Below are 26,124 nucleotides of genomic sequence, written 5' to 3' on the forward strand. Positions count from 1 at the left end.
ATGTGGCAAAAATGATGGTGACTTCCAAGAATAGGTCACAAAAAGAATAGCTTCTGCTTGGCTTTTTCTCTTTTGGATCACCCACTGGGAGAACCTAGCCACCATCCAGTGAGAACACACAAGCAGCCCTCTGTGGAGGGCCATGGTGAGAGAAACTGAGGCCCCCTGCCAAAAGCCAGCACCATTGCCAGCCAACAACCTTGGATGTGGATGCTTCTGTTTCATTTAAGCCTCAGATGATGTGACTGCAACCTCATGAGACACCTCAAGCCAGAACCACATAGCTGTACTTTTGAAATCCTGACCTGCAGAAACTATGAGAGAGGATAGATGTTTATTGTTGTTTTACACCATTAGTTTTTGGGATAATTTGCCTTACAACAATAGAAAACTGTTATAATATATTCATTAATCACCAGGATTCTACTCTGATATAAGCATTTAAATGCTATAAATTTCCCTCTACACATTGTTTTAACTAAATCCCACAAATTTGGATAGGCAGTATTTTTCATTTTCATTAAGATTTAAATATTTTCTAATTTTCTATTATTACTTCTTATTTGACTTATGAGTTACTTAGAATTATGTTTCTTAATTTCCAAATATATATTGTGTATTTACTGTTGATTTCTAGTTTAACTGCACTGTAAACAGAGAATATAGTCTCTATGCTATAATCCTTTAAAATTTGTTGCCCCTTATTCTGTGGCTCTATATGTGGTCGATTTTTAGAAAAGCTCCATAGGTAATTGGGAAGAGTATATATTCAACCGTTGCGTATGCCCATTAGCTTACGTGTGTCAATTGTGTCATTCAAATCTTCTGTATTTTTACTAATTATTTTTTTATTATGCTGGTTTATCAGTTACTAGGAGAGGTATATTAAAATCTGCCACTATGATGGTAGATTGTTTTCATTTCTATTAACTGTTGAATTATATTCTGTTACATATTTTGTAACATATATATATATAAACTAGATGAATGCATATTTGACATTTTATCTTCCTAGTGAATTGAATCTTTTATCACTCTGAAATAACCCATTTTATCTTTATTAATACTTTTTGCCTTCAAGTTTGTTTTGTCTGATATTGATGTAGCTACACTAAATTTCTTTTTCTTTAGGGCTTGCGTGGAATATCTAGTTAGTGAAAACAACCGTCTTTTAAATGGAGCATTCAGTCTATTTATGTCTACTATAACTACTCGTATAGCCCTGCCATCTTATTTTGTATTTTCTATATAGCCCACCTTTTCTGTTGCCTTTTCTCTACATCCTTGCCTTCTTCTGGATTATTATTGCTATACAATAGAAATGTGTATATTCTATATTTTGTTAGCCTGCATAACTTCTCAAAGTCGAAAATTAATCAATAGCCTTAATTTTCTCTCAAAAAATACAGAGAACTTGAAACATGTTAACTCCATTAACGTTACCCTCCCCGCCCCACCCCCACCCCCATTCACTTATAAGCAGGCTATTACTGACTTGAATTTTAATTATATCTTTTTATTCTAACCTTCCACTATATTATTGTTAACTGCTTTACACAGTGCTAATGTTTTACCACATCTTTATCACTCTTTGCTCATAATTTCTTCTTATATCTCAGACCTTCCATCTGGGGGCATTTTCTTTCTTCATAAAGTATATCCTATAGAATTTTCTTTAGTTTGGGATCACAATTTCTTAGATTTTGTTTATCAGAAAATGTCTTTATCTCATCCTTGTTCTTAAAAGATATTTTTACTGCATATGAAATCCTGGGCTGGCAGTTATGTTTCCATCACCACATTGAATATTTTATTCCACTATCTTCTGGCTTCTATCACTTAAGTTGAGAAATTTGCTATCAGCCTAATTGTTTTTCTTTCAAGAATATTCGACTCCTTTCTCTCTTATTCTTTTTTAAAACGTCTCTTTAAAACGTCTTTGGTATTCTGCAAATTCACAAGAATGTGTCTTGGCTGTGATTTCCTATTTATTTATACTGCTTGAGGTTTGTTAGTCTTGCTGCATACGTGGGTTATTGTACAACCAACTTGGGAAAACTTGTAGCCATTACCTCTTCTTCTCCCTCATCCTCTGTCTCTTCTCCTTTAGGGAACCTGATTAGATACATAGTATATATTCTTATTGCCTTAACCTTTTATTTAATATTCTCCATCTTTTTTTTTCCTGAACAATTTCTACAGATCTCTATTCTCAGGTGTATTTAATCTGCTTTTAAACTCATCTATTGAGCTTTAATTTTAATTTGTATATTTTTTATTTCTAGTTTGATTCCTTTTCTAATCTGAATAGTCAAAATAGTCTCTCTTTGCTCACATTTTCAATTCCTTCTTTTATTTTTAAACATGTTAAACTTGATATATTTTGTTTTCTGTGGTTGCTAATATCTGAGCTCTTTATGGTTTATATTCTGCTATCTTCTCTTTCTCTTTTTTCTTGCTCACGGCACCTTATTAACTTGTACACTTTGTGATTTTTATGATAAGCTCATATTGCATTGAGGCCAGTTGAAGGTGAATTCCTTTAGAGAGGATTTGTGTTACCTCCTACCAGATGCTTGAGGGCACTGCTAGATATTTGGACCACTCAGCTAATGTGAATTGTGGCCATAAAGGCTGTGGGGACATGCTTATGAATATGATTTCTCATGAGAAATATTTATCTGTTCACTCAACACCAAGGTTTGAGACAGACAATTTTCCTTGTAATGGTCTAAGACCTTTTGCAGGTGATTTCTGCAGTTTAATTTAGTACCTTATATGGATTTGTTACCAACCCTTTTGAATTGGGTCCCAGCAAGGGTTCTCCTGCTCGGTGTCACTTGTGCCAATAGAATGAGATTGAGTTCGGTTCAGAAGCAGAGGAAAGCTTTATTCTTTGATCAAAGAATAGAGAAGCTTGTGCTCTAGAATTCATGCTTTCCTGGACAGGTGCTAGGTGGGGTTGCTTTATAGGGTTCCGTCTGCGGAGGGAGGGGGCGGAGTTCTTGCTAGTTGGTGGCACAGGTGTGTTGCGCCTGGTGCACCAGACTGAGTGCCAAGCAGAGCATCTCTGCGCATGGCCTGCCACCGCCATCTTGAATTGCACAGTCGTGTGCAGGGCTTCTGCCAAGCTGAGGTGTCAGGTGCAGCAGTTCTTCACTGGGAACTCTAATCCGACGTGTTAGGTACAAGGCGTCTGCACCCGGCTGCCTACAGGCAAGTGAAACTAGACTAAGCACAAAAGAAGAGGTTAGACCTTATTTTATCATCTGGATTCCATCTTATTTTTCCTGGGGACCCCAGTGGGCTTGGCTGGTGACAGGTTGGGACTTTGTTTCTGGTACTCAGCATCCTGGGAGGCTATGAAAAGAGTAGCTAAATGTCATTAGCTTAAGGATAGTAAGGACATTAGGTCTGTTAATGCCTTCACTTTTCTAAAAGTGGCTTCAAGGCTTGGCTTACATTTTGGTGTTTTATATTAGTTTCCTAGGGCTGTTGTTGGGTTTTGTATCAGCTAAGGCTGATGTAACAGAGTACCACTGACTGGGTGGCTTAAAACACCGTAAGTTTATTGTCTCCTTGTTCTGGAGGCATGAAAATGCTGGTAGGGCTGGTTCCTTCTGAGAGCTGTAGGGGAAGCATTACTTCTGTCTCTGCCTTTGTCTCCCTATGTACCTGTCTGTGTCCAAATTTCCCGTTTTCATAAGAACATCATTGTATTAAGGCTTAATCGACCCCAGAATGGCTTCATCTTAACTAATCTCTTGTACAACGACCTTATTTCCAAACAAGGTCACTTTTTAAAATACTGGGGGTCAGAACTTCAACACATAAATTTGGAGGGAACGCAATGCAACCCATAATAGATTCCTTACTTTATAGCCAGCTCATTAAGGCATTTAAAAATATTTACAGTGTAATTTATCCAACGTATTTTTATTTTCAGTTAGAATATTGGGTAAAGTAGAGAGTCTACCATATTGCTGGATACCAACAGATAAAATGTGAATGATGTTCAAAAGTTAATTGTCATTAATGGCAGTTTTATGAAGGTCACTTCCATCTTTTAAGCCCCCATTCATTTTGCAACCATGTTGTATTGCCCTTGACGTTCTGTAGCTGTACATTTGCCTCCTTTCCCTTGGGAAAAAGACTCAAAATCTAAAGGTGACATTTAGAACGTTTTCAAGTTCTAGGGCCACTTTAGGAATCAGTGTTTTGGTCAACTCTATGTTGAATGTTCTCTGCAACTATAGCACGTATCAGCCATGACAATAATCATAAAGTCTTCGGTCATCGAGATTAACTTATACCCTATATGCTATGGGTAAGATGACAGAGAAATGTGGAATACATCTTAGGAAGCTTTCCATTAAAAATAGTTCAGACCTTTCCTATAAAAAGGGTTGTCTCAGCTCTCTGAAAACTTTGCTTAATCAGAAGCTCTTATTTGTTTAGGGTTATCCATAGACAAGGATTTTTAGCCATGTTTTCAAAATGTGGTCTGTCAACCACTTGTCCCTGAATGACCTGGTTTGGGGTCAGGGTGGAGGTGAAGAGACTTAAAATTTCAGATTCCCTGCCTTTACCCCACACTTACTGAGTGGGAATCTCTGAGGAGTGGAGCCCAGAAATCTGTATTCTAAACCAGCATCCCTTTAAAGTTAGAGAATAGTTACTGTCTAGGGTCTTCCTCTAAAATGTAAAGTATTTTGCTTTAAGCAACTTAATTTTTATTTTTTTTAAATTACATTCCTGGTAGAGAGTTAGGAATTTTATAATATGAAATCAGTGTTTGAAGTGATATTCAATAAAATAGTTAAAAAACAGGGAAGGGCCACAATGTGCTTAGCAATTATGTGATAAAAGTGAACCATTTAAAATATTCTAGTTAGGGTACTACAGTTTCATAGAATTTCCATTTTGAAAGTTACCTTAAATCTAACAGCAAGTACAACTGAGATGCATTTTATTTATTTACTGAGTTTTGCGTTTCCAGTGTAAGCCTTTTTCTTTTCTATTGTATTATCTAATTTTATGTAAAAGCTCCCTCTGGCAAGCGGTACCTTGAGTATGTGTGTTTGTATGATCTTTAAAAGGTGGACTCTTTCCCCTTCTGCCTGTGTCCTCTTTTTCTGACTGTTGTATGGGAGCGAAAAGCTCTCCTCCACCCTCTTATGGTCCCTGGCTCGGTCTGAATATTAGACTGACAAAGACAGATTAACAGGGGAAAAGCATACAGATTTATTTAATGCAAGTGTTAGGTGACATGGGAGCCTTCATAAGGAAATGAAGACCCGAAGAAACGGTTAACCTTAAGTGTTTTCATGCGAGGCATGGCGAAGAATGGAAAGTCATGGAAAGATATGATAGGCCAAAGAGTATGCACTGAGTGCAGTAAGCTGGGGGAAGCTTAGCAAGTTCTGTTTGTTTGGATTCTTCTTGATGTCCTTCTGTCTTGGGGATTTGGAAGGCTCCTTCCTCCGGGTTTAGGGAGGGCACCTCTCACAAAAGCAGAGGAACCTTGGGTTTTGAAAACTTGAGTTAGGCTAGCTGCTGCCTTTAAGTGTTAACAATCTTGAGGGCTCCCTGTGTGCTCCCCTGAGCTTGGAAACAGAGGGAATGGTGCAATTTGTTTACAGGCATAGACTTAGTGATTCTCCAACTGTGATGGCACCAGAATCCCCTGGAAGGCATGTTAAAGCACAAATTGCTGGGCCCCATGTCCAAAGTTTATGAATCAGCAGGTCTGTGAATTGGGTCCTAAGAATTTGCATTTCTACCATGTTCTTGGGTGATGCTGGTATGCCTGGTATGGTGCCCATGCTTGGAAAACCACTGTATTAACTCATTTAACCCTCACAAGAGTCCTGTGAGGTAAGCACTTTTATTATCACATCCTATTTTATAGATGAGGATTCTGAGGCCCCTGGGAAGACAGCTAGTGATTAGTACCAGATTTTAAACCCAGGCAACCTGACTCCAAAGTCCATGCTCTGTCTCACCTACTGTACCACTGTGGCTTCTCAGTGAGCAAGTGCTTATTAAGCACCTATTGCATGCCCATTATTTGACTAGCTGCTATTTTAAAAATCTAGTCGAATTCCTTATTCAGGCCCAGATGATTTGAGCTTAGTCAATTTTCACTGAACTTAATACCAGCATGGTTAATTTCATAATATCTATCTGAGAGGGAAGTGAACTGCTGTATATTTGTTGAAATTCAGGTGGCAATTGAAATAAGTTTAGTCTTTTCTCTGCTTTTAAACATGAAATTGTGCCTCAACCCAGATGGGTGGTCCCATGATAAACTGTGTACTGTAAAAATGCTCTTTCAAAGTCAGAATTTTCTTGGCTTGTGAAAATATACAGTTAAGAATAATTTTGTGGGGTATATTACAGGGGTGAAAATGAAAATTCATTGTACTTGTGTATGACCATCTCTTTATATTTTAAGTATTTAGCCTTTATATATTTTTTTCCTTTCAGCATTTTCTTATACTAGCTGGATTCCTATGTTGGCTTTTGCTGGAGGGAAGTCCTGACTTGACCTGATTTTTTAGTGTTTTCTTTTGGAGACCACAAATTATGCTTCAAGTGACCACCATCTGCCTGTTAGTGGGACATTCCTATTTTAAGGGGATTAGAAAGGGAGTGAAAGAGGAGGAAGTTGGGAAGGAGCATTGACATCATAACACCCATTTTTGACCAAGCCAGTCCCTACCAAGTTCCCTTTCCTGTGGGAGATCAGGACATGCCCTATGCAAGTGCCAACTAAGAAAAGAACTGAGACTTTTCTTCATTTGTACTTCCCTGTTCCTTCCCTAGCTTTCCACAGAAGGTAGAGGACAGCCCAAAAGCCTGGACTGGTGAAGACCACTTTTCTTCTAGTTTTGTGCATATATGCCAGGGATAAATGACACCTTAAGTGACAAGGTAGGCAAAAATTGGAACAAAAGAACCCTTATTAAGTGCCTACCATATTCAGAACATGGTCTTAGATTCTGGGTAGGAGGAAACAAACCAAAAACACACAGCTGCTGCTTGTAAACAAGACTCCATTGTAAGGCTAGCCCATTCAATCAATAGTAGAGAGATTGGGAATTCTTTTCTTTTTTCTTTTTTTAAATCACTTCTACCTTTTTATTTACCTTTTAAAATTTTATTTATTTATTTATTTATTGGCCACACTGCATGGCTTGCGGGATCTTAGTTCCCTGACCAGGGATTGAACCCAGTCTCTTGTCAGTGAAAGCGTGGAGTCCTAACCACTGTACCTCCAGGGAATTCCCTGGAATTATTTTCTTATGACAGTCAAGGACAGGTGTAGTAACAGAACTGGAAAGTAAACCAGGAACATCATTTTACCTCATTCCATCTTATTTCAAGCCCACTCCTGCACAACTTGAAATGGTTCAGTTCCCAAGAACATGGTGAATCAGCTCAGATGCACTTCTATAAGACTTCTTAACTATTCGTTTTCCTTTCCTTTTTCAGTCTCTTGTGAGGAGGATGATAGTTGAAGGTCTCCCCTCTTCTGTTGCTCTCCACTCTTTAAGACATCATGTTAAATATTTTGACGTTCTGAGAGCCAAAAGCCTTTCTTTGGAGTTGTAGACTCCTTTTGGCAATTGTAATGAGTCATTCTTGCCGAGAACATAGGTAGTTTGCATCTGTCTAGTACTTCTTGTCAGAAGAAGCTTAACAAACACAAAGTGATCTGTACTTCCTGGCACTAGGTGCCCTAGTCAGAAGCCACAACACTTTGCAACAAGGCCATTCATTAAGGGCGTTCAGTATGACAGCTGGGCCAGTTTTGATATGTGTAGTGTGTGTGTGTTTTGTGTGTGGTGGGGGCTACATCCCAGCTTTCTGGTTGGCCTTGCTGATGTTGCTGCCTTAGTACAGGTGCTGCACTGTGTATCTCTAGTGCGGATGCAGGTCATCATGTATAGTCCTTGATTTTAAAATGAATCAGACTTGCATGTGTGCTGCAATAGGCAACATTAAAGTGGAAAAGAAATTTTGAATTCTGGTTGGCTGAAACAACTGCAAAACTTCCATTATTTCTTCTATAGATACCTTGCAAACAAAACCTTAGGATTGCCAGAAAGTTCTAAATATCATTAATGTCATTAATTTTGTGATAGTTTGATTGATATTTATAGTTTGGCTTGGTTATGATGAAGTAGAGGGAAATTCCCAACATAGATGAGTAAGCTGCCATTGGACACAGAAGGTGGTCTAAAGTTTTCCATTTCTGGTTCCTCTTCTGATTTCTAGTTCCATATTTGGTAATTTTAAATGAACATGGTTCTACTCTACTCACACAATTTCCTTTTACCAGGTTAGGAATCTAAGTCACTTATAGTCTAATTAAGATGTACCTATAAATGTGAATTTCATAACTGAAGGGAAGGGAGCAGATTTGAAATTAAAATATCGTAAGGAGCTCACAATTGGAAATAAATGGACTGTTACACATTATAATCTTGAAATTATATTTCTTGTCTTAATTTTTCTCCAAAGAACATATCCTAGAATTGCAACACTATTTTCACTGCCTTTTGCTTCTTTCTGCCTTAGGAATAAATCCTGGCTAGTAGCTCACTTGGGGTTTCTTAATTTCATTTTCTGAAAGCCTTAGCTTATGTGCTATTTCCCCTGGAAAACCTTCTTTAATTTATCAGGGCTGGATGAAAGCGCCTCTGATTTTTATTCGTGTCTGTCCATTCATCTGTCCTTCCTTCTTTCCTCCCAGTACTAACCACATTATATCATCATCGACTGCTTACTTGTCTGATGCCCAAAATTAGAAGCTCCTGGAGGCTGGGCCAGTGCCCATCTACCATTGCTTCTCAGCCCCAGCCCCGGGCCTGGGGTATAGTAAACATGCACACATTTTCTTTTTTTTAACTGAATGAGTGATTTTAGGGAGGAGGTCCTTATTGGAAGACGTGTCTGGAAATGATAAGAGTAGCTATTAAAGCTATCCAGAGTGTTGGGAGGAGGGTCCATTTTATTTATATTAATAGCAAAGGCAATTTCCTTGGAAGACTCAGCTTTCTTCTGTGACTATCCACTTGACTATGAATTATTTGCTAAATTTCCATTTCTCTCCAAAGGTGCATCAACTTTGCAACTTTTCTCATGCTCCTTTTCACTTCCTATCATTCCTGTTTGGTCCTTATTCTTGGTACAGAAGAGCACTTTCGGCTTATTATTTGGATGATTTGTGAAAATCTCTCTTACTAGGCAGATTTCTGACTACTAAGACTGGCCAGGCAAAGGGAAATTTGTTGCATTGTGCTATTATTTAAATTAATTGTTTTGCTGTTTGTGCCTCATTAAATATCCCTTCTTTGTGTTTAAAAAATTCTTTATTGTTTCTGTACATCTGTTGTTATTTTGCATGTAATACTTTACAGTCACATTGGTAATTGAAACTTTACCATCACTTTTGAATGAGTAACTTAAAAGAAGAACAGAAAGAACATTTCCTCACCTCCGCAGGCTTTTCCACTCACATTGAAGTGGCTTCTGAACTCCTATCCCCTCCATGAAGCTTTACTGGAATAATATCTGCTATGCCGGGCAGTGTACGGGTGCTTGATATGTACTCTTTCAGTCCCCATGGCAATACTGGGAGAATTAATTTTTAGCCCCATTTTGCAGATGAAAAAACTGAGACTCATGGAATTTAAGAAATGTGTTTAAGATCACAAGGCTATTAAATAGCTCAGCCCGATTCACGAATAAATCTGTGTTCTTGCTCCTGCAGTGTACTGGAGTGTGTTCAGAGAGGTGATGAATTGTATGAGGTCAGGAAACCAGGTTGTATGATGAGAAAACTGGGTATGTGGCCTCACAGTGATTGAGGAGAGGAAAAAATCTTCAACTATTTTCTGTCATGCAGAAGAATGATCAGGCATATTTTGTTTTGCTCCAGAAGGCAAAAGTGTCTCTTGTAAATGTAGGCAATCCAGATTCTGAAATCACAATTGCAGTTATTTGCTTTTAGGAGTTTTATTTAATTAAAAGTAGACATACTATAAGTCAAAATTACTAAAAATTAAATTTGAGCTCAGTTAAAGCCCTGAGTGGCATCTATTACATGCATCTTCTAAGTATGCCGTCACATTTTTATTGCATTAGAAGGAACAATACTTCCAGAATGACAGGGGTAAAGCTTCAAGTCTGTTTCATATCTGCCAGGATGAAAACAAAAATAATCTCATCTTTCTTATTTTTGTCCTCTTAAGAATAAGGTGTCAGTAGTTCCAAAGGAAGATAAATTCAACTGATGGGGTAGGAAAGGAGAATTGCCTTAGTGCTCAAAGCCTTCATAAGGCAGAGGGCCTTGGGCAAGTCAACTGATAACACCTACAATATCGTGTCGATGAGGAGAGAGTCGGCCACTAAACATGAAGTTCTTGGCACTCATTAGAAGAGGTATGTAATGTTAAATTAGTAAAACCTGATGAGAGATTGCACACTGACTAGGAAGTGATGTGAAGAGGATCTAAGAGACCCAGTGTGTGCCAGCCTGGTGGGTGGGCTAGTTGCTTCCCATCACAGCACAGTGACTGATGTTAACCAGGCAAGGGGAGAATTTAAGAATAAACGGGCAGCGCCAAGGGAAGTTCTGCAGGTGATTTTCTAATACTGTGTACTTTGGCATGGCCTGATGTTGACTTGGTGCAAGGAAAGACCAGGTGAATCTTATTCTTTACTCTCCTTGAATGGTAGAATAACTATGGATGCCCTTGAACCTGTGGATAAAAGGATCAGAATTTGTTTTTCTTCACGTAAAAGGGCGCTGGGGCACTTTGATTTCTAATGGTACTGTTAACACTGCACAGTGCGGGACTTCCCTAGTGGCACAGTGGTTAAGAATCTGCCTGCCAATGCAGGGGACGTGGATTAGAGCCCTGGTCCGGGTAGATCCCACATGCCACAGAGCAACTAAGTCCATGCTGCGGAGCAACTAAAACCCTGCGCCACAACTGCTGAACTTGTGCTCTATAGCCCACGAGCCACAGCTACTGAGCCCACGTGCCACAACTACTGAGCCTGCTGGCCTAGAGCCCATGCTCCGGAAAAAGAGAAGCCACCACAATGAGAAGTGCACTATGAAGAATACAACGAAGACCCAATGCAGCCAATAAATAAATAAATAAATAAATAAATTAAAAAAAAAAAGAAAAAGACTGCACAGCGCTAGTCAGAGTGGTGCAGTGGAAAGTGACTTTCAGAAGCACACTAAGTCCACTCCAGCACACAAAAGCAGGTTAAGTATGAGAAGCTGCCATCGTCCTTCCTCCCTGCCTCCCTTCCTTCTTCCCTCCTTCTTTTTCTTCTCCCCTGCCTCCCTCCTTTCCTCCCTCCTTTCCTTCCTCCCTCCCTCTCTTTCTCCCTCCCTTCCTTCTGCCAACAAATACTTTCTGAGCACCTTTTATGTTTGGAGCACTTGCTAGGTTCTGGGAATGCAATGGTATACAAGACAGATATGATCCCCGCCTTCTCAGAGGTTACAAACTAGTAGTAACAAAGAAAAAAATTACAAATTGAGATGTGTGTGTGTGTGTGTGTGTGTGTGTGTGTGTGTGTGTGTGTGAAAGATGCACCAAAACATTATAACAGAAGGGCTTGATTTAGGTTGGTTCAAGGGAAAGGGTCTCCGAAGGAGTAACATGGCAAATTAGCCTTTAAGAACGTGTGAACTAGAGCAAGAGCTGGCAAACTATGGTCTATAGGCCAGATTTGGCCGCCGCCTGTTTTTGTATAAACACAACCACACTGTTCACCAAGGTATCCTGTGGCAGCTTTTGCGATACTATTGTAGAGTTGAGTAGTTGTGACAGAGACCGTATGGACCTCAAAGTCGAAAATATTTGTTATTTTGCCTTTTACAGAAAAAGCTGATTGACCCCTGGTCTAGAAAATACTTGAAAATAAAAGCTATGATATTTAGTTTGACCCATGCATTTTCAGGCAATGCGGGCCGTAGACTTTGCATGACTGAAACGTTTGCGAGCACAATTTTTTTTTTGACGTGATGATGTATGTCTCTTTGTGAAGAAGGCTTTAAGCAGAAAAGCTTTCTCTGAAACTTGACCTTGCGTAATTCAAGTGGATTTTCTATTTGTGGAGAGTGTTATGGCATGGTGACTGTGAGCTCTACATTTGGAATCAGATTATTTTGAATTCAAATACTGGCTTCACCACTTAGGAGCTCCAGTTAGGAGCTGGGTTATGTACCCTTATTACTCTTCAATGTTCTCATCAGTAAGAGAGAGGTAGTCACATAGTTATTGTGAAAATTACATAAGATAATAATGTAAGAGAGTACTTAGTACAATGACTGACACACAGTAAATGCTGAATTTATATAATACGTTATAATTGTTTTTAAGATACAAAAATATTTTCATAAAATAGCACATCAGTGCTGGTAATGTCATCCCATAAACAGTGTTCACAGTTTTTCTTCATTTTATTTTCTAATAAAACATTTTTTTCATGATGTCTGAGGATAAATAAAAGTGGTGACATCTAAGTCACAATTTTGCAATGTTTGAAGTTGATGTTATAATACTTTGAAACTTTTAGCATGTTTACAAAATTAAATGTTTTTTAAACTCTGGAAATCTGCGGGATTTGCTTACTATGTCTTCCCCAACTTTCTCTCCCAGTGGTGTATTTGGGGGGGAAGTATACTTCTTACTGAACTCCCCCGCTGTTCCCAACTGCCTGCAGCTTTGCTCATCTATGAGCGCCCATCGAGGCATATCTTCCTCCTTATTGCTCCCTCAGTCTCCAACTCCAGCCCATATTAACCCCGTAGCTTTAATTCCAACCCCACCCAACACCTCAGTTCTTGGGTTTATTTTCAGCTATTTAAGAGAGGACCTATTCTTGTGACCTTTTCTTATTGTCTCTCTCTCTCTCTCTCTGTTGTCTATAGTCCTTGTTCTGACCGGTCCACTCTTCCCGCCCTCATCCCACTAGCCCACCCTGCCCTAAATTTCTAGCGTTGCTTCCAGTTTCCTATGGCTCTGATGTGCAGGAGCACGTGGTGCTGATTGATTATCATCTGAAAAATTGCGAGGTGAGGGAGTGACCACTGTGAACACTGATTGCCTTGCACACACTGCTCAGCTGTTCCTTCTCCTGTTCCGGGCCTCAATTCCCTGCTGAGCAATGGGGTTCTCACCATGCTGTTCCTAAAGCTGGCACCCAGCCCTTCCCGTGAAATGCCTATTTGGTGGCCAGCAGTCATTCAACAGAAATTTAGAGAGCATTGCAAAGCACACCAGCAGTGCACAGCTAGTGAGCGTGCTTACACACCGTGGTTTGGTCTCACACGATCATGAAAATAAGCATTGGCCTGATTACCTAGTCAAGAAAAGTTTTTCAAAAAGAGAATGGGTAGAACAGAAACCAGGTACTGGGATGTAGTCTGCTTCTGCTTTCTGACTCTTATTGGCTTATTTCTATAGGCTACATGGTTACCAGGGAAATACAAACATAGACCTGTGTTCTCAGAGGCGTCAGATGGTGATGCCAGAGCTGGAGAGAACCTTAGAGATCATGTGCTCCACTGTCATCATTTGATAGATAAGGACACAGGGATGCTGAGTGCCTTAACCAGGATCACAGGGAGGAAAAGCAGCAATGATAAACATGGGTGGGCAGAGGACCAGTTTACAGGCAGCAGAGGGTTTTAGTGAGCTACGTAAGTTTTTGAGACAAATGTTGTTTCCCCCTTTTTGTTTTACTTTATTTTAAAATTCTCTCATCTATCTATCATCTATCTAACACATATATAATTTTATATAAATGCATAAATTGGATCATATCATAAATTCTAGGCTTTTGTTTGTTTGCTCTCTCCTTCCCATTGTCTTTATTTCTCTGTAAACAATATTAAAACCTTGTGTGTATTGTTCCATATTTTTCTCCATTTTCATACATGCATTATAGGGGTTTTGTGGTCACTGTTTTTTTTTTAATAAGACTGTGTTACATACTTTTCTGCATTTTGTTTTTCTTACTTAAAAGGGCCTCATGGAAATCTATGCAAGACAATTGACATAGTTATGATTTGTTTGTTAGTGCCATATTATATTTCATGGTTTGTGTCCTACATTATTCAACCATTCTCTTATTGATGGGCTTAACTCTGTTTCCTACTTTACCACTATAATCTAATGATGAAATAGCTATTCTTGTGCGTGGGTCCTCATGTTCTCTGAGGCACTGTCTAGGAAGTAGAATCGCTAGGTTTAAAGATAAAGGTATTTCTAATGTAGTAGATGTTGCCAGATTAATTTTCACATTACTTATAAAATTTCGCATTTCTACAGTGTATGGGAGCACTCTTTTTTCTGCATCCCTGTCACCAATAGGCCTTTTTGCTCCTTTTCTTCTGTGACAAGCTGATAGGGGAGGAGTGAATCTCCTTGATACTTAGAGTGCCCTTTCTCTGACCAGCAGTCAGTCCAAGTATCTTATCCAGTATTTATTGGCCTTCTGAATTACTTTTTCGTAAATTGTTCATTGATGCTTTTTGACCATTTTCATTTTCATTTTCATTCATTCATTCATTCTTTTGTTCTCTACCCCCACTCCCTAATTTGGTTATTTTCTTGTAAGAGCTCTTGAAAATTTAGATATTAACTCTTTTCTATCTCTTCATTAAAGACATTTTTCTCAAGTTCATCATTTATCTGTTGTCGTTAACTAATCGTATTGTCATTAATCTTTAATTATGATATATTTTGCCATACAAAGATGTCTCATTTTTATACAATCAAATATATCTATCTTTTGCTTTATGGCTTTTGGATTTTCTGCCCTTGTTAAGATTTCCCTTGCCCCTAGATTATATATTTAATTTCCCTTGATTTTCTTGAAGTTTATTGCTTTATTTTTAACATTTAAGTCTCTAGAGTGTATGAAAATCATGTATGTATGTATGTTAGTGGATAACCAGTTGGGCTAGCACCATTTATTAAATCTAACCTTCCTCACTGAATAACTGAATATGCTACTATCTTGGCTATATAAAATTATGTATATAATCTTTAGGTTATCTAAATATCCTCTTTCGTTTTCCATTGATCTATTTATTCCGATGTTAATGCAGTTTTGATTCTATTACAGTAGATTTTTGGTATACGTTCTTATAGCTTATAAGAGAACTTTACCCTTACAATTCATCCATATTATACTTTTCTTGACTACTTTAGGCATATAGTCTTATTTGTGAATTCACATTCATTGTAGCTAATTATCTCCTAATGCTTGCTGGGATTCCAACTGCAATCACATTAATTTATAAATTACTTTAGAAAGTATTAACTTTGTTACATGTCATGTACAATGGAGGATTTTTAAAACTCATTTTAAACACCAGACTCACAATGATGGGGATAGACTAGAGTGTTGTACAGCTAAACCTTGTTTTGCTGTGCTTTTGCTTTATCACACTTTGCACGTACTGCATTTTGCACACATAGAAGGCTGGTGGCTACTCCACATCAAGCAGAGCACCGTTTTTCCAACAGCGTTTGCTCACTTTATGTCTCTGTGTCACATTTGGGTAATTCTTGCAATATTTCAAGCTTTTTCATTGTTATTCTTGTTATGGTGGTCTGTGATCAGTAATCTTTGATGTTACTATTGCAAAAAGATTATGACTCACTGAGGACTCAGATGATGGTTAGGATTTCTTAGCTATAAAATGTTTTTTAGGGACTTCCCTGGTGGCGCAGTGGTTAAGAATCCGCCTGCCAATGCAGGGGACACGGGTTCAATCCTTAGCCCGGGAAGATCCCTCAGGCTGAGGAGCAACTAAGCCCATGTGCTGCAACTACTGCGCCTGTGCCCTAGAGCCCACGACCCACAACTACTGAGCCCCGAGCTGAGCCACAACTACTGAGCCCACGCACAACAACAAAGACCCAACACAGCCAAAAACAAAACAAGGAAAATTTTTTTAAATTAAGGTATATACATTGTTTTCTAGACATAATGTTATTGCACACTTAATAGACTATAGTGTAAACATAACTTTTATATGCACTGGGAAACCAAAGAATTCATGTGACTCCCTTTATTGGGATATTTGCTTTATTGCGGTGGTCTGGAACGGAACCACAGTATCTCCAAGGTATGCCTGTTATGTGTGCTTTTCCTGCCAAGTAAGCTCAAGCCTGCAGTTAGGATGCTGAGTGAAGGACAGGAAGGAAAGCCGTTAGCAGCTGTAGAGAAGCCACTGAGTGCCAGGCTCTGTCCTCAGTCCTTTGCATGGTGCCTCAAACAACATAAGAGCATCTTGGTCACAGTTAGGAAGCCCCTAAGGCCTCCTGGACTCCAGAGCCCACTACCTTGTACTCTTTTGGAAACCTTTATAACCACATAATTTTATATCTGCACCTAATATAAATTAAAAACCCTTTCTGCAAGTCGGTTTGAAGATTTCGTAGCTCGGATGTTTGAAAACAGGAAATGCTGTTTGATGAGGGTCGTGTGTACTCTGTGTGGTTTGCCTCTTTGCTTTGGATCACACTCCTCCCATTGTCTTGAACACCTGCCACCTGCCACAATTACCCTATCCTGGTCCACTTAGCTCCCCGTTCCAAGAAGATGTTCCCATCCCAAACCAGAGACTCCTTTCCCTTCTTAACTCCCATGGCCCTTCGCTTTCTCTGACAGCATTTATTGCAGTCTTTACTGTCTCATGGGTAATTATCCATTCTTTGTACCACTTTTACCAAATTGAGCATCTGCCCTGTGGTTGTTTGGGGTGCTGGGGATACAATGGTGAACAGATGGTGAATTTATCATTATTTTCAACACTAAGCTTCGTGCCCATGGACCAAATCTTGTTCTCTTTATTCAGAGAATTCTTAACAGTGACTCACACATAGAATATGTTCAACCAATGTTTGGTGAGTGAGTGGATATACGATAGGGATTAGGTCATAGGTGCGATAATTCTGGTTGAAATGTGACTTTTCTCAGTTCTACATCAATCAGTTATCACTTTTTTCCTATTTTTAAAATTTTAAGACTATGCCACATTTGTTGCTTTTCCCTCAAATGTCCTTGGTCAACTCTTTTCTAGTATGCCAGAATTTTTTTTTTTTTGGCTGCGTTGAGTCTTTGTTGTCGTGTGAGGGCTTTCTTTAGTTGCGGCAAGTGGGGGCTACTCTTCCTTACGGTCTTGGGCTTCTCATTGCGGTGGCTTCTCTTGTTGTGGAGCACGGGCTCTAGGCACTTGGGTTTCAGAAGCTGCTTGCTCGGGCTTTATGGTGCGCAAGCTTCGGGGATCTGGGCTTAGTTGCTCTGCGGCGTGTGGGATTTTCCCAGACCAGGGATAGAACGCATGTCCCCCGCATTGGCAGGCAGACTCTTAATCACTGCACCACCAGGGAAGTGCCCAGAATTATTTTTCATTAAATAAATAAATAAATAAATAAATAATTTAAGATCCCCTACTATATTTTAGGCACCATAATAAGCACTGAGTGTAAAATGGGGATCAAAAATAAACCCACATCAATAAAATTGCTGTTTAAAAAATGGAAGTTAGGTCCATTTTCTCCAGATAGCATGTAGGCACAATATTTTTTAATCTAAAATCATAGGCTCTAACTTATAAAACAGGTAAAGATGTTAGTCAGGAGCCTAAAATAGACTTAATATTTGATAACTATATTTAAATTGAGAAGGGAGTGAACATAGCTCTGAATATTCTAGATTTGTGGACACAGTGTTCGTAATTAGAAAAATATGGGAATAAATCAGAAACAATCAGTACTCCCAATCCTTGCAACTAAAGAGTAACAAATTTTTTGAAGAATGAGTACTTCCAGTTTTCTTCTTTATTGTAAAATAAACATTTATTTTAAATTTAAACATTTAATTGTATCTTGCCTGATATACTTTTCAATCAACTACAAATGTGTGTCTAGGTGAATACTTATACATTAACTTAACCAGAAACTGTGTGAATTTACATTGATCAGGTCTACATTCATTTATTCAACACATATTTATTGAGCATATACTATATAACAAGCACTATTCTAGGAACTCAGGATCCAGCAACGAGCAAAACAAAGACCCCTGTTCTTATGGCACTTATATTCTAGTTAGGGACCAATGGTGGAGACAGCAAACAAACCATAAATATAGTAGAAAAGCAAATTATGAAATATGATAAAGGTAACAATTGCTGTGGAAAATAGTAGAGGAAATTAAGGGGGTTCAACAGTGTTGGACGTGAAGGGGTAAGGGCAGGCTTCAGTGTAAAATATGGTTATATTAAATACTCACAGAGTTAAACAGGGAGAACTGTGCCCTGCCTAAAACTTAAGAAATGTGGAGTTGTACAGTGCTATCAGAGGAGATTCAAAAATGTAAGTATGGGCTTGAAAAATAAAAACTGTAAGGAATATTAGAGATACTTGTATTACTCACCTTGAAAGGAAAGGTCTGGAAAGACACAATAATGACTTTCCAATGGTGTTTCTAACTCCACTGAAGTTGCTACTTGCAGAAATGTCCTCAATTACAACATGAGAAATGTAGGTCACCCATGAGGGAAAACTGCCTGAGAACGAGAACTGTTGTATTCCAAAATGTGATGTATGGAAAGACTGAGAGAATATCTTCTGAATGACTTAACTGGATTAATTTTTATTTGTAAACCCACACATGGAATGCACTACCTAATAAATATTAGCTTTTACTGTTATTAGTGATCATAGGTCTGGAATAATTTATGTGGTGTTTCAGTTATTAAATAAATAAATGCTACCCTACTAGTAGAGAAATGAACTAGACGTTAAAAGCCCATTCTAGTTCTATGATTCCATCATGTCTTCCTTAGTGGTAAAAATACCATTAAGAGCGGTGAGCACTCAAGAAGTATTTACTTATAACTAACACATCAAGGTAAGAAGTGTGCACACATGTTCTCTCTCTCTCATGCCTTCAGAAGCTTTGATACTTCCAACACAGGAATTGAGGTTTTCTTTTGATTTCCTCTTTCTCTGTTTTACCATAAGGGAATTAGATCATTGGGTCAATTCTTCCAAATAGTTCCGTGGCATGAGTTAATTACATCACTTAACTCAAGTCTATAGCAACTACTGAGATTGTCTACAATAGGAACAGGAGGCATCTAAATCCATCAAGCATTTTAGCTGTTTTTTCTTTTTGGTGGAACACAGAGGGCTGAACAATTTGCTGCTACAAATATAGCAGATTGTTGTAAGGCTGTATCCTGTTTGGAAATGATCTCATCTAATATGTCCGTTGGTGGTTAGCCACTCTAAGCAGAACTATTATGATATGGCATTGTTGTTAGAGAGCCCTCAAAGTTAAAGCCACAAGGATTCCTCACTGCCCATAGGGCAGGGCTTATGAGTGAGATGTAATTGTCAAGGGTCTTAAACTCTAACCTTAATCCATATAGGGACTTGTCACAAATCATCTTATTTCTTATTTTGTGCATTATCGTGATCCTGGGATTGCTCTAGTAGATGAACTGTGCTATGTGTGTAATGATGAATTAAAGTCAGCTTTCTCCCTTCTTTATTGCTTTAGAGTAAGAATACATCTGAATACATCTGCTTGGTAATGATGCTGCTTGAATACAGTTCAGGTGTGCAATGGCATGCTCTCTTGTATTGCCTCCTTCTTCTGTCCCCACTCAGATAAACAACAGAACCGAAACCTTAAACGTCAGAGCTATGCAGTCTAACATGGTGGCCACTAGCCATATGTGGCTACTGATCACCTGAAAGGTGGATAGTCCGAAATAAAATAAGCTGAAAGTGTAAAATACTCATCAGATTTCAAAATCTTAGTGTAAAACAAAAAAAAAGGAGTGTAAACTATCTCATTAATAATTTTTATATTGCTTACATATTTTGGATATATTGGTTTAAATAAAATATATGATTAATCTTAACTTTCTTTTTACTTTTATGATGTGGCTACTATAAAATTTAAAATTGAGTATGTGGCTTTCATTTTATTTCTACTGGACAGTGCTGGTCTGGAGTCTCTTTGCCCTCCCACTTTCCCTTCTGTTACCCTAGGGGAAGCCTTTAGAACCAGTACTGATTACTTTCTGCATCCCAGGGAAAGATTTGTTTTTTGGGTGTGTGTACCCATGTGTGCATGCACGTGGGTGCATGTGAGGGGGTGGTGGGGCTGGATGAGGAAAGAAAGAAGGAAAGAGAAGGGAACAGTTTCAACCAACATCAGTCTGACATGCTGGCACTGAAAGTAAGGAAGGAGGAATAGCAGAGCACAAATTAGTTCCCCACCAGGCAACTTTGATCATTGTTTTAATAGAAGGTGAATCACTGGGACCTCAGACTCATCTGAATTCAAATGTAGATACACACAAAACACAAAAGCAAGCAAAGTTTAAGAATTATCAATGTCATCGCTGTCCTTAGTCAACAAAGGTAATCAAGAACTGACCTATATCCCAATGGATAGTTCTGATTTGGACCAATGATATAATAAGTTTGGTTCTGCAGCATTTCATAAAAGAGAAATTTCTGGCTGAGATAGAGTCTTCTAATCATCAGCAGTTTACACTTAAATAAATACCCATCCTAATACAATGGTGTTTCTGGAGACCTGGCAGATTGTATAAATCATGATGCTTTTGTTAAAAGTTAAGAGATAGAGATATCAGGCAGATTCTGCTTTTTCAAGGAAAAAAAGAGTATTTTAAAGACTAAGCCTTATGACTCAAGTTAATGATTTAATATTCTACGTAAGACGGATCCGTTCTACTATAATCTTGTTATGGATCGTGAAATGGCAAATGAGTATTTTTGCTATTTTTTGGGCTTAATTAATTAAGCAGCCCAGGTGGTGAGCCCAGTGGTGATGACCACAGACTGAACTGTTATTTAGGTTAATGAAAGGGGGAAGCGGGTGCCGAGAAACGTAGATCAGTGCCAGCCAATAGAATATGTAATGAAAGCCACGTATGTAATTTAATATTTTCCAACAGCCACATTGATTACTTTCTGCAGCTCAGAGAAAGATGCATTATTTGTGAGAGAGAGAGAAGGTTTAGTGGGAAGTAAAGAATAAAGTGGTCCCGCAGCTGGAACTTTATATCCGCAAGTTGGAACCCTGTCATGGAAAGCACTATCCAAATGTTGATAAACTGACTGTACTTGCTGTTCATCGTAGGATTACACCATTTCATAGCTGAAAAAGCAGACCTGACAGTCAGCCTCTCATTTCAAGTGAGATGAGTTAGGCCCAAAGTAGCAAAGTAAGTCACCTCAAGTCCCACAGCCAAAGGGGCAGAGTAGCAATAGCACCCAGTTTTTATTCCCTGTAGACAGTCGTCCCCACTATCCTATGCTGCCTCTGAATTATTGAGCCATTCATTTCTTTGTCCTTTGGTCTATTCAAGAGAACGTTTGATGCCAGCACTGTGCTGTGGCCTTAGGATGCAGTGATGAATATGACAGTCCTTGTCCTCAAGGACTTTATGTTATCCTGTGACCCTGTTCAGTTTTCATGGCAAGCAGAGGATAGTAAGTAATACTTTACAGGACATTTGTGACAAGCTCAAAGGGCTCCAAGATGTAAGCGTTTTCCCTCCATTAATGAAGAGAGAACACTCGAAGGAGTCAGCAGAGACCTATTCTGAACCACTCAGAGTGGTTAAGGAGAGAACAAAAAGCATGACCTCTTCAGTTGAAATCACACTGGAAACTGCCTGATGGCCTGAATGAGGAGCCAGGCTCGAGTTCCACCCGTCCTGAGGGAGAGAAAGGCTCTTCCACTCACGTCAGTTAATTTACTCTTCAAACACTTCATTGTGGACCCTGAATGCTGGGACCGTGAAACATGCCGTGATTTGGGAGCTGCGGTGCTCTAGGATTTAGGAGACAAACTGCTACAGGACTGTTTTGACTCTGGAGAGGCAAATATTGTTCATGGTCATGAGAGGATTGGTAAAAAAAAAAAAAAAAGTCATTAGGTCAGCACGAACCTTCCTAAGGATAATAATACAACATGCCATAAAGTTTGTCACAGAGTCCCCGTAACTCATCTCCCATTTCCTGTGCATTCCTTTCCAGTCATTGCTCCTATGGGTGCATATTTTACATGGCTTAATCAGCATGTATGTATAATTTTTATAATCTGGATTTTGCAATTAAAATTTCCCCCAAACTGCTTTTCCACAGTGTGTCTAAGTCATCATAATTGTTCTTAGTGACTGCATGATATTCCATTCAGTAATCCTAACATGTTTTGTTTAAACTTGTTGTTAACCAACTTATTAAACGAGATGCTCCTTGGACTTTACTGAAAATCATTGTGAATGCTTAAGAGTTTTCATGATAAAACACATACTTACCCTAAGTGTAAAGCCGCATTCAATGGCTTATTTAGTGGGACAGTATATGCTGCTGTAGAGTCGTAGGCCTTCAGCCTCCCCAACAGCAAGATGCTTTCAAAGTGCCTTTTGGCTTAAAACAATTTTGCGAAATTGGTGCAAATAGTAGGCTCAGCTAACCCAGAAATTAAAAAGAACTCTGTTGGCAGCACTGCTCCTTCTTGTAATAGTTCAGGAATGTGGACACTTTTTATTGGTACATGACTACTGAAGTTTCTAGTTTTTATAAAATCATCTGGTCCCTAAGAATCTGAGGACTAAATTATATACAGATCCCCCCAAACCTGAGGAGGAGTCCATGGCTTAGCCAGGCTCACCTTCTTAATCAGGGCAGGATAAAGGGTTCCAGGAGCCTGTGGGTGCCATCCCTACTTCTTAGGAAAGGAACAGAGCATGGGTCAACTTAATTTTTTAGGTCTTTGGAAAAATGTTATAAATAATATAGGAAACTGAGATATTTTATCCTAGATAAAAGTAGTTACAACTTCTGTTGCAATTAGAAGTTTTAAGTAAGGTTAGGTCCTCTTTAATATTGTCTGCATGGGAGTAGAAATTTTTTTCTGATTATTTTCACTTTTACTTGATGACCTGATAAAAGGAGTTATGTATTCATCTGACCTTGGGCAATGACTTAAACTTCTTTGATTTTCACTTTTTTTCCATTTTCTATCTGGGAATGATTACATCTGGCTTACCTGTCTCATGAGATTTCTGTGAGAATCGAATGAGATGTAAACTGTAAAATCTTCTGACAAGTGCAAGGTGGATGCTATTATTAATCACTGGTGATGATTAACAATGATGATGAGTGGAAAATCCCCAGACAGCATCATCAGACATCAGTACACTCTGTGGGTATGTCAGGCTAGGGTATGGTGAAGTGATGCCAGTTAACACCAGTGATTTGTTCCCTAATGTAAACTTCTTCCTTTACTTGTGGAAAGCATGCTTCCACAGATGTGGGTGAGACTAGGCAAGGTGTTCTGCACACACAATAGAATCAGCCTGGAAGAATTCTCCTAATATTTTTGTGTGCTGCAGTGACAAATTATACCAAGACCCATGTGTAAACAGTTATTTCCAGGAATAAGAGAAAATGTCATAAAAAACGAAAGACAAGTCTGTGGCTAGAGGAGCATCTTCCCTATGCATTTGAACATTCAAGCTTGCCTTAAAATGTGTCCAGGTTGTGTGGTTAAGTTTTTCCTGCAGGGAGTAAGTCACACAACTCCCCACAATGTCAGTGGGAGGCACCTGACCCAGTTTCCGTGGTCTGAGCTGAAAGATTACCCAGGTGTGTGCACTGCCACAACGGCTTATAAACATTACACAGAGAACTCTTTTGAAATTCACATTTTAAAGAGGAAATTAGATAATTTTCATTTGTTTTGTTTAGGTTTTGGGGTGTAGTTACTTTTTTACTCCTGAGGCATTTCAGCTTCATCTCCACAAATAGTTATTAGAGGATTGGGAAACAGTTCTGCACTCACTGTCTTAGAATACAGATCTCACCCATAGAAAGCCATTTCCTATTTGTCCTGGGCAGATAGGAAATGACTAATTGTGCCATTGTTCTCCTGGCCTGACTCTGCCCAGGTAGCTTACCTACAAGAGGTGATAGTGGAAGGCATATTCAATGAACCTAGCTTCAGGGCACAGAGTATCTTCACGGAATTTGGAAAGAATAAACTATTCCCTCCTTCCTTATCAGGAGTACGATTACACCATCCTTACCTTTGGAAGAGATGAGAGCATAGGTCATTTTTATTTCTTTAAGAGTTTGAAAAAAAAATAAGATAAAGAAAATGAGATCATATATGCTAAAGAAAAGAAAACTGCCACAGAAGCTATAGTCCACATATCCACTGAGTACCAAAAAAGGGAAAATGAGGTTCAACTAGGGTTGCATCTGAAGATTTATGTCCAGACAATGATGACTGCCTCTGAAGCGAGTGGGGGTTCGCTTCCATGGGCACGAGATGATGTCCTTATGAACCTACCTAAAGTGGTACCTTATCCACATACCTTTCATGAATCTTCATTGTGGTACTATTTTAAACATCACTTTGAGTAAGCTTAAGGGTTCATTTATGTTAAATAGTGAACAGTTGACAGAGGGGACATTTCTTAACCTGATAACAAGGGAAAGCTGTCATTAAGACCCTAAGCATTTAAGAACCACCGTCTTCTACTGTATCTCTTTCTTCTATGTGATTTGTTTTCTCAAAATCTGGTCTGTAAACCACCTGCATCAGAATTACCTGAAGAGCTTGTTTAAATGCAGATTCCTGGGCCCAATCCCAGACTGATTCTGATGCTGAATCAGAATCTCTGGGACAAGGTCAAGAATCATATTTTTAGCAGGCACTTTAGGTGATTCTGATGTTTGAGAACCACTCCCCTAATGCTGGGTAAAGGAATGGTTCTCAAAGTGTGCCCTGGACTTACAGCATCAGCATCACCTGGGAGCTTGTTAGAAATGCAAACTCCGGGGCCCTAGTCCAGACCTGCTGAATCAGAGACGCTGGGGTGGGGCCCAACAGTCTGTTTCAGCAAGCCCTCCAGGGGATTCTGGCGCTCGCGGAAGTCTGAGAAGCAGACTTCAGAAGTTCTTAAAGACTCATTAAGAGAATGTGATTCATTTGCAATTCTTGAGTTTTGTTTGTAATCAAGAAATCTCAGTTTAGAAGGAAATTTATAAAGAGATTTAATCCAGCCCTCTCTCTAGAATTTGAATCTCTCCCTTCCTCCCTTTCTCCCTTCCTCTCTTCCTTTCCTCCTTCCTTCCCTCATTTCTTTTCCCTCTTTTTCTTTCTTTGTGCCAGACGCTAGACCAGAGATTGAGGATGCAGTGATGAATGCAAACAGCCATCTCCTGTCTTCTTAGAGCTTATAGTCTCAGGCATATTAAAATGATTACACCAGCAATTATGAAATTATAACTGTCCTAAGTGCTATGGTGGGGAGGTAACACGATGTCATGACAGTGTATAATAGAGAGATTTAAGCAAGTCTGTACCCCTTCTACAAGGTAACTCAGCCCTGACAGAGCACTTTCTCTTGGAAGGGAACTTTTGACAACTTATTGGAACTTGTTTCACTCAAAGATAAATCTAAATTTTAGAAATTTTGAGTCAAAACATTGAGTCAGAATCTGCCGCACTCCACTTTGGACCATGCTCTCCTGACTCTAGTATCTGGAATTTACATGGAACATATCAGTCCTTTTACACTGAAGATCTTCACACAGATAAAGATTTCTTCCCTCTAGGTTTTTTTTTTCCAAGGTTGTGAGATGCCTCATTTACTTCTGCAGAAGTACTCTACCTTTTTTTCTTTATTTTTAAATTTTTGGTAAAACATTCTGTTGCTCAGCGTGAGCTGGAAGTATTTAATAATAAGCTCAGCGGAGTGTATCTCAGAATCTATCTTATGGCTGTCATTGGCTTTGGTATATTCCACATTCTTGTGGTCCAACCTCACCTGCTTTGTGTACAACTGTATCACACCACTGACTTGTACTGAGCTCACAGTTAAGTGAAACCCTGGTTACCTATCTCTGTCTGTCTGTCTGTATGTTACCTTTTCCAAATAATTGAAAATGTTTTCCCCTAGGATGTCACTAACATCAGCCCTTTAACCAGCACCCATCATTGAGGCTG

At 38.9% G+C, this 26,124-nt stretch overlaps 1 protein-coding gene across 2 annotated transcripts in view; it reads left to right on the forward strand.

Annotated features, from left to right (window-relative positions):
- The window catches only part of NIBAN1 (niban apoptosis regulator 1), a 145,412-nt gene that overhangs the window by 87,185 nt on the left and 32,103 nt on the right, over positions 1-26,124 (forward strand). The gene's annotated exons all lie outside the window — the stretch shown is intronic.

Source organism: Hippopotamus amphibius, chromosome 3 (assembly GCF_030028045.1).
Source record: "Hippopotamus amphibius kiboko isolate mHipAmp2 chromosome 3, mHipAmp2.hap2, whole genome shotgun sequence".
NCBI classification, from domain to species: Eukaryota; Metazoa; Chordata; class Mammalia; order Artiodactyla; family Hippopotamidae; genus Hippopotamus; species Hippopotamus amphibius.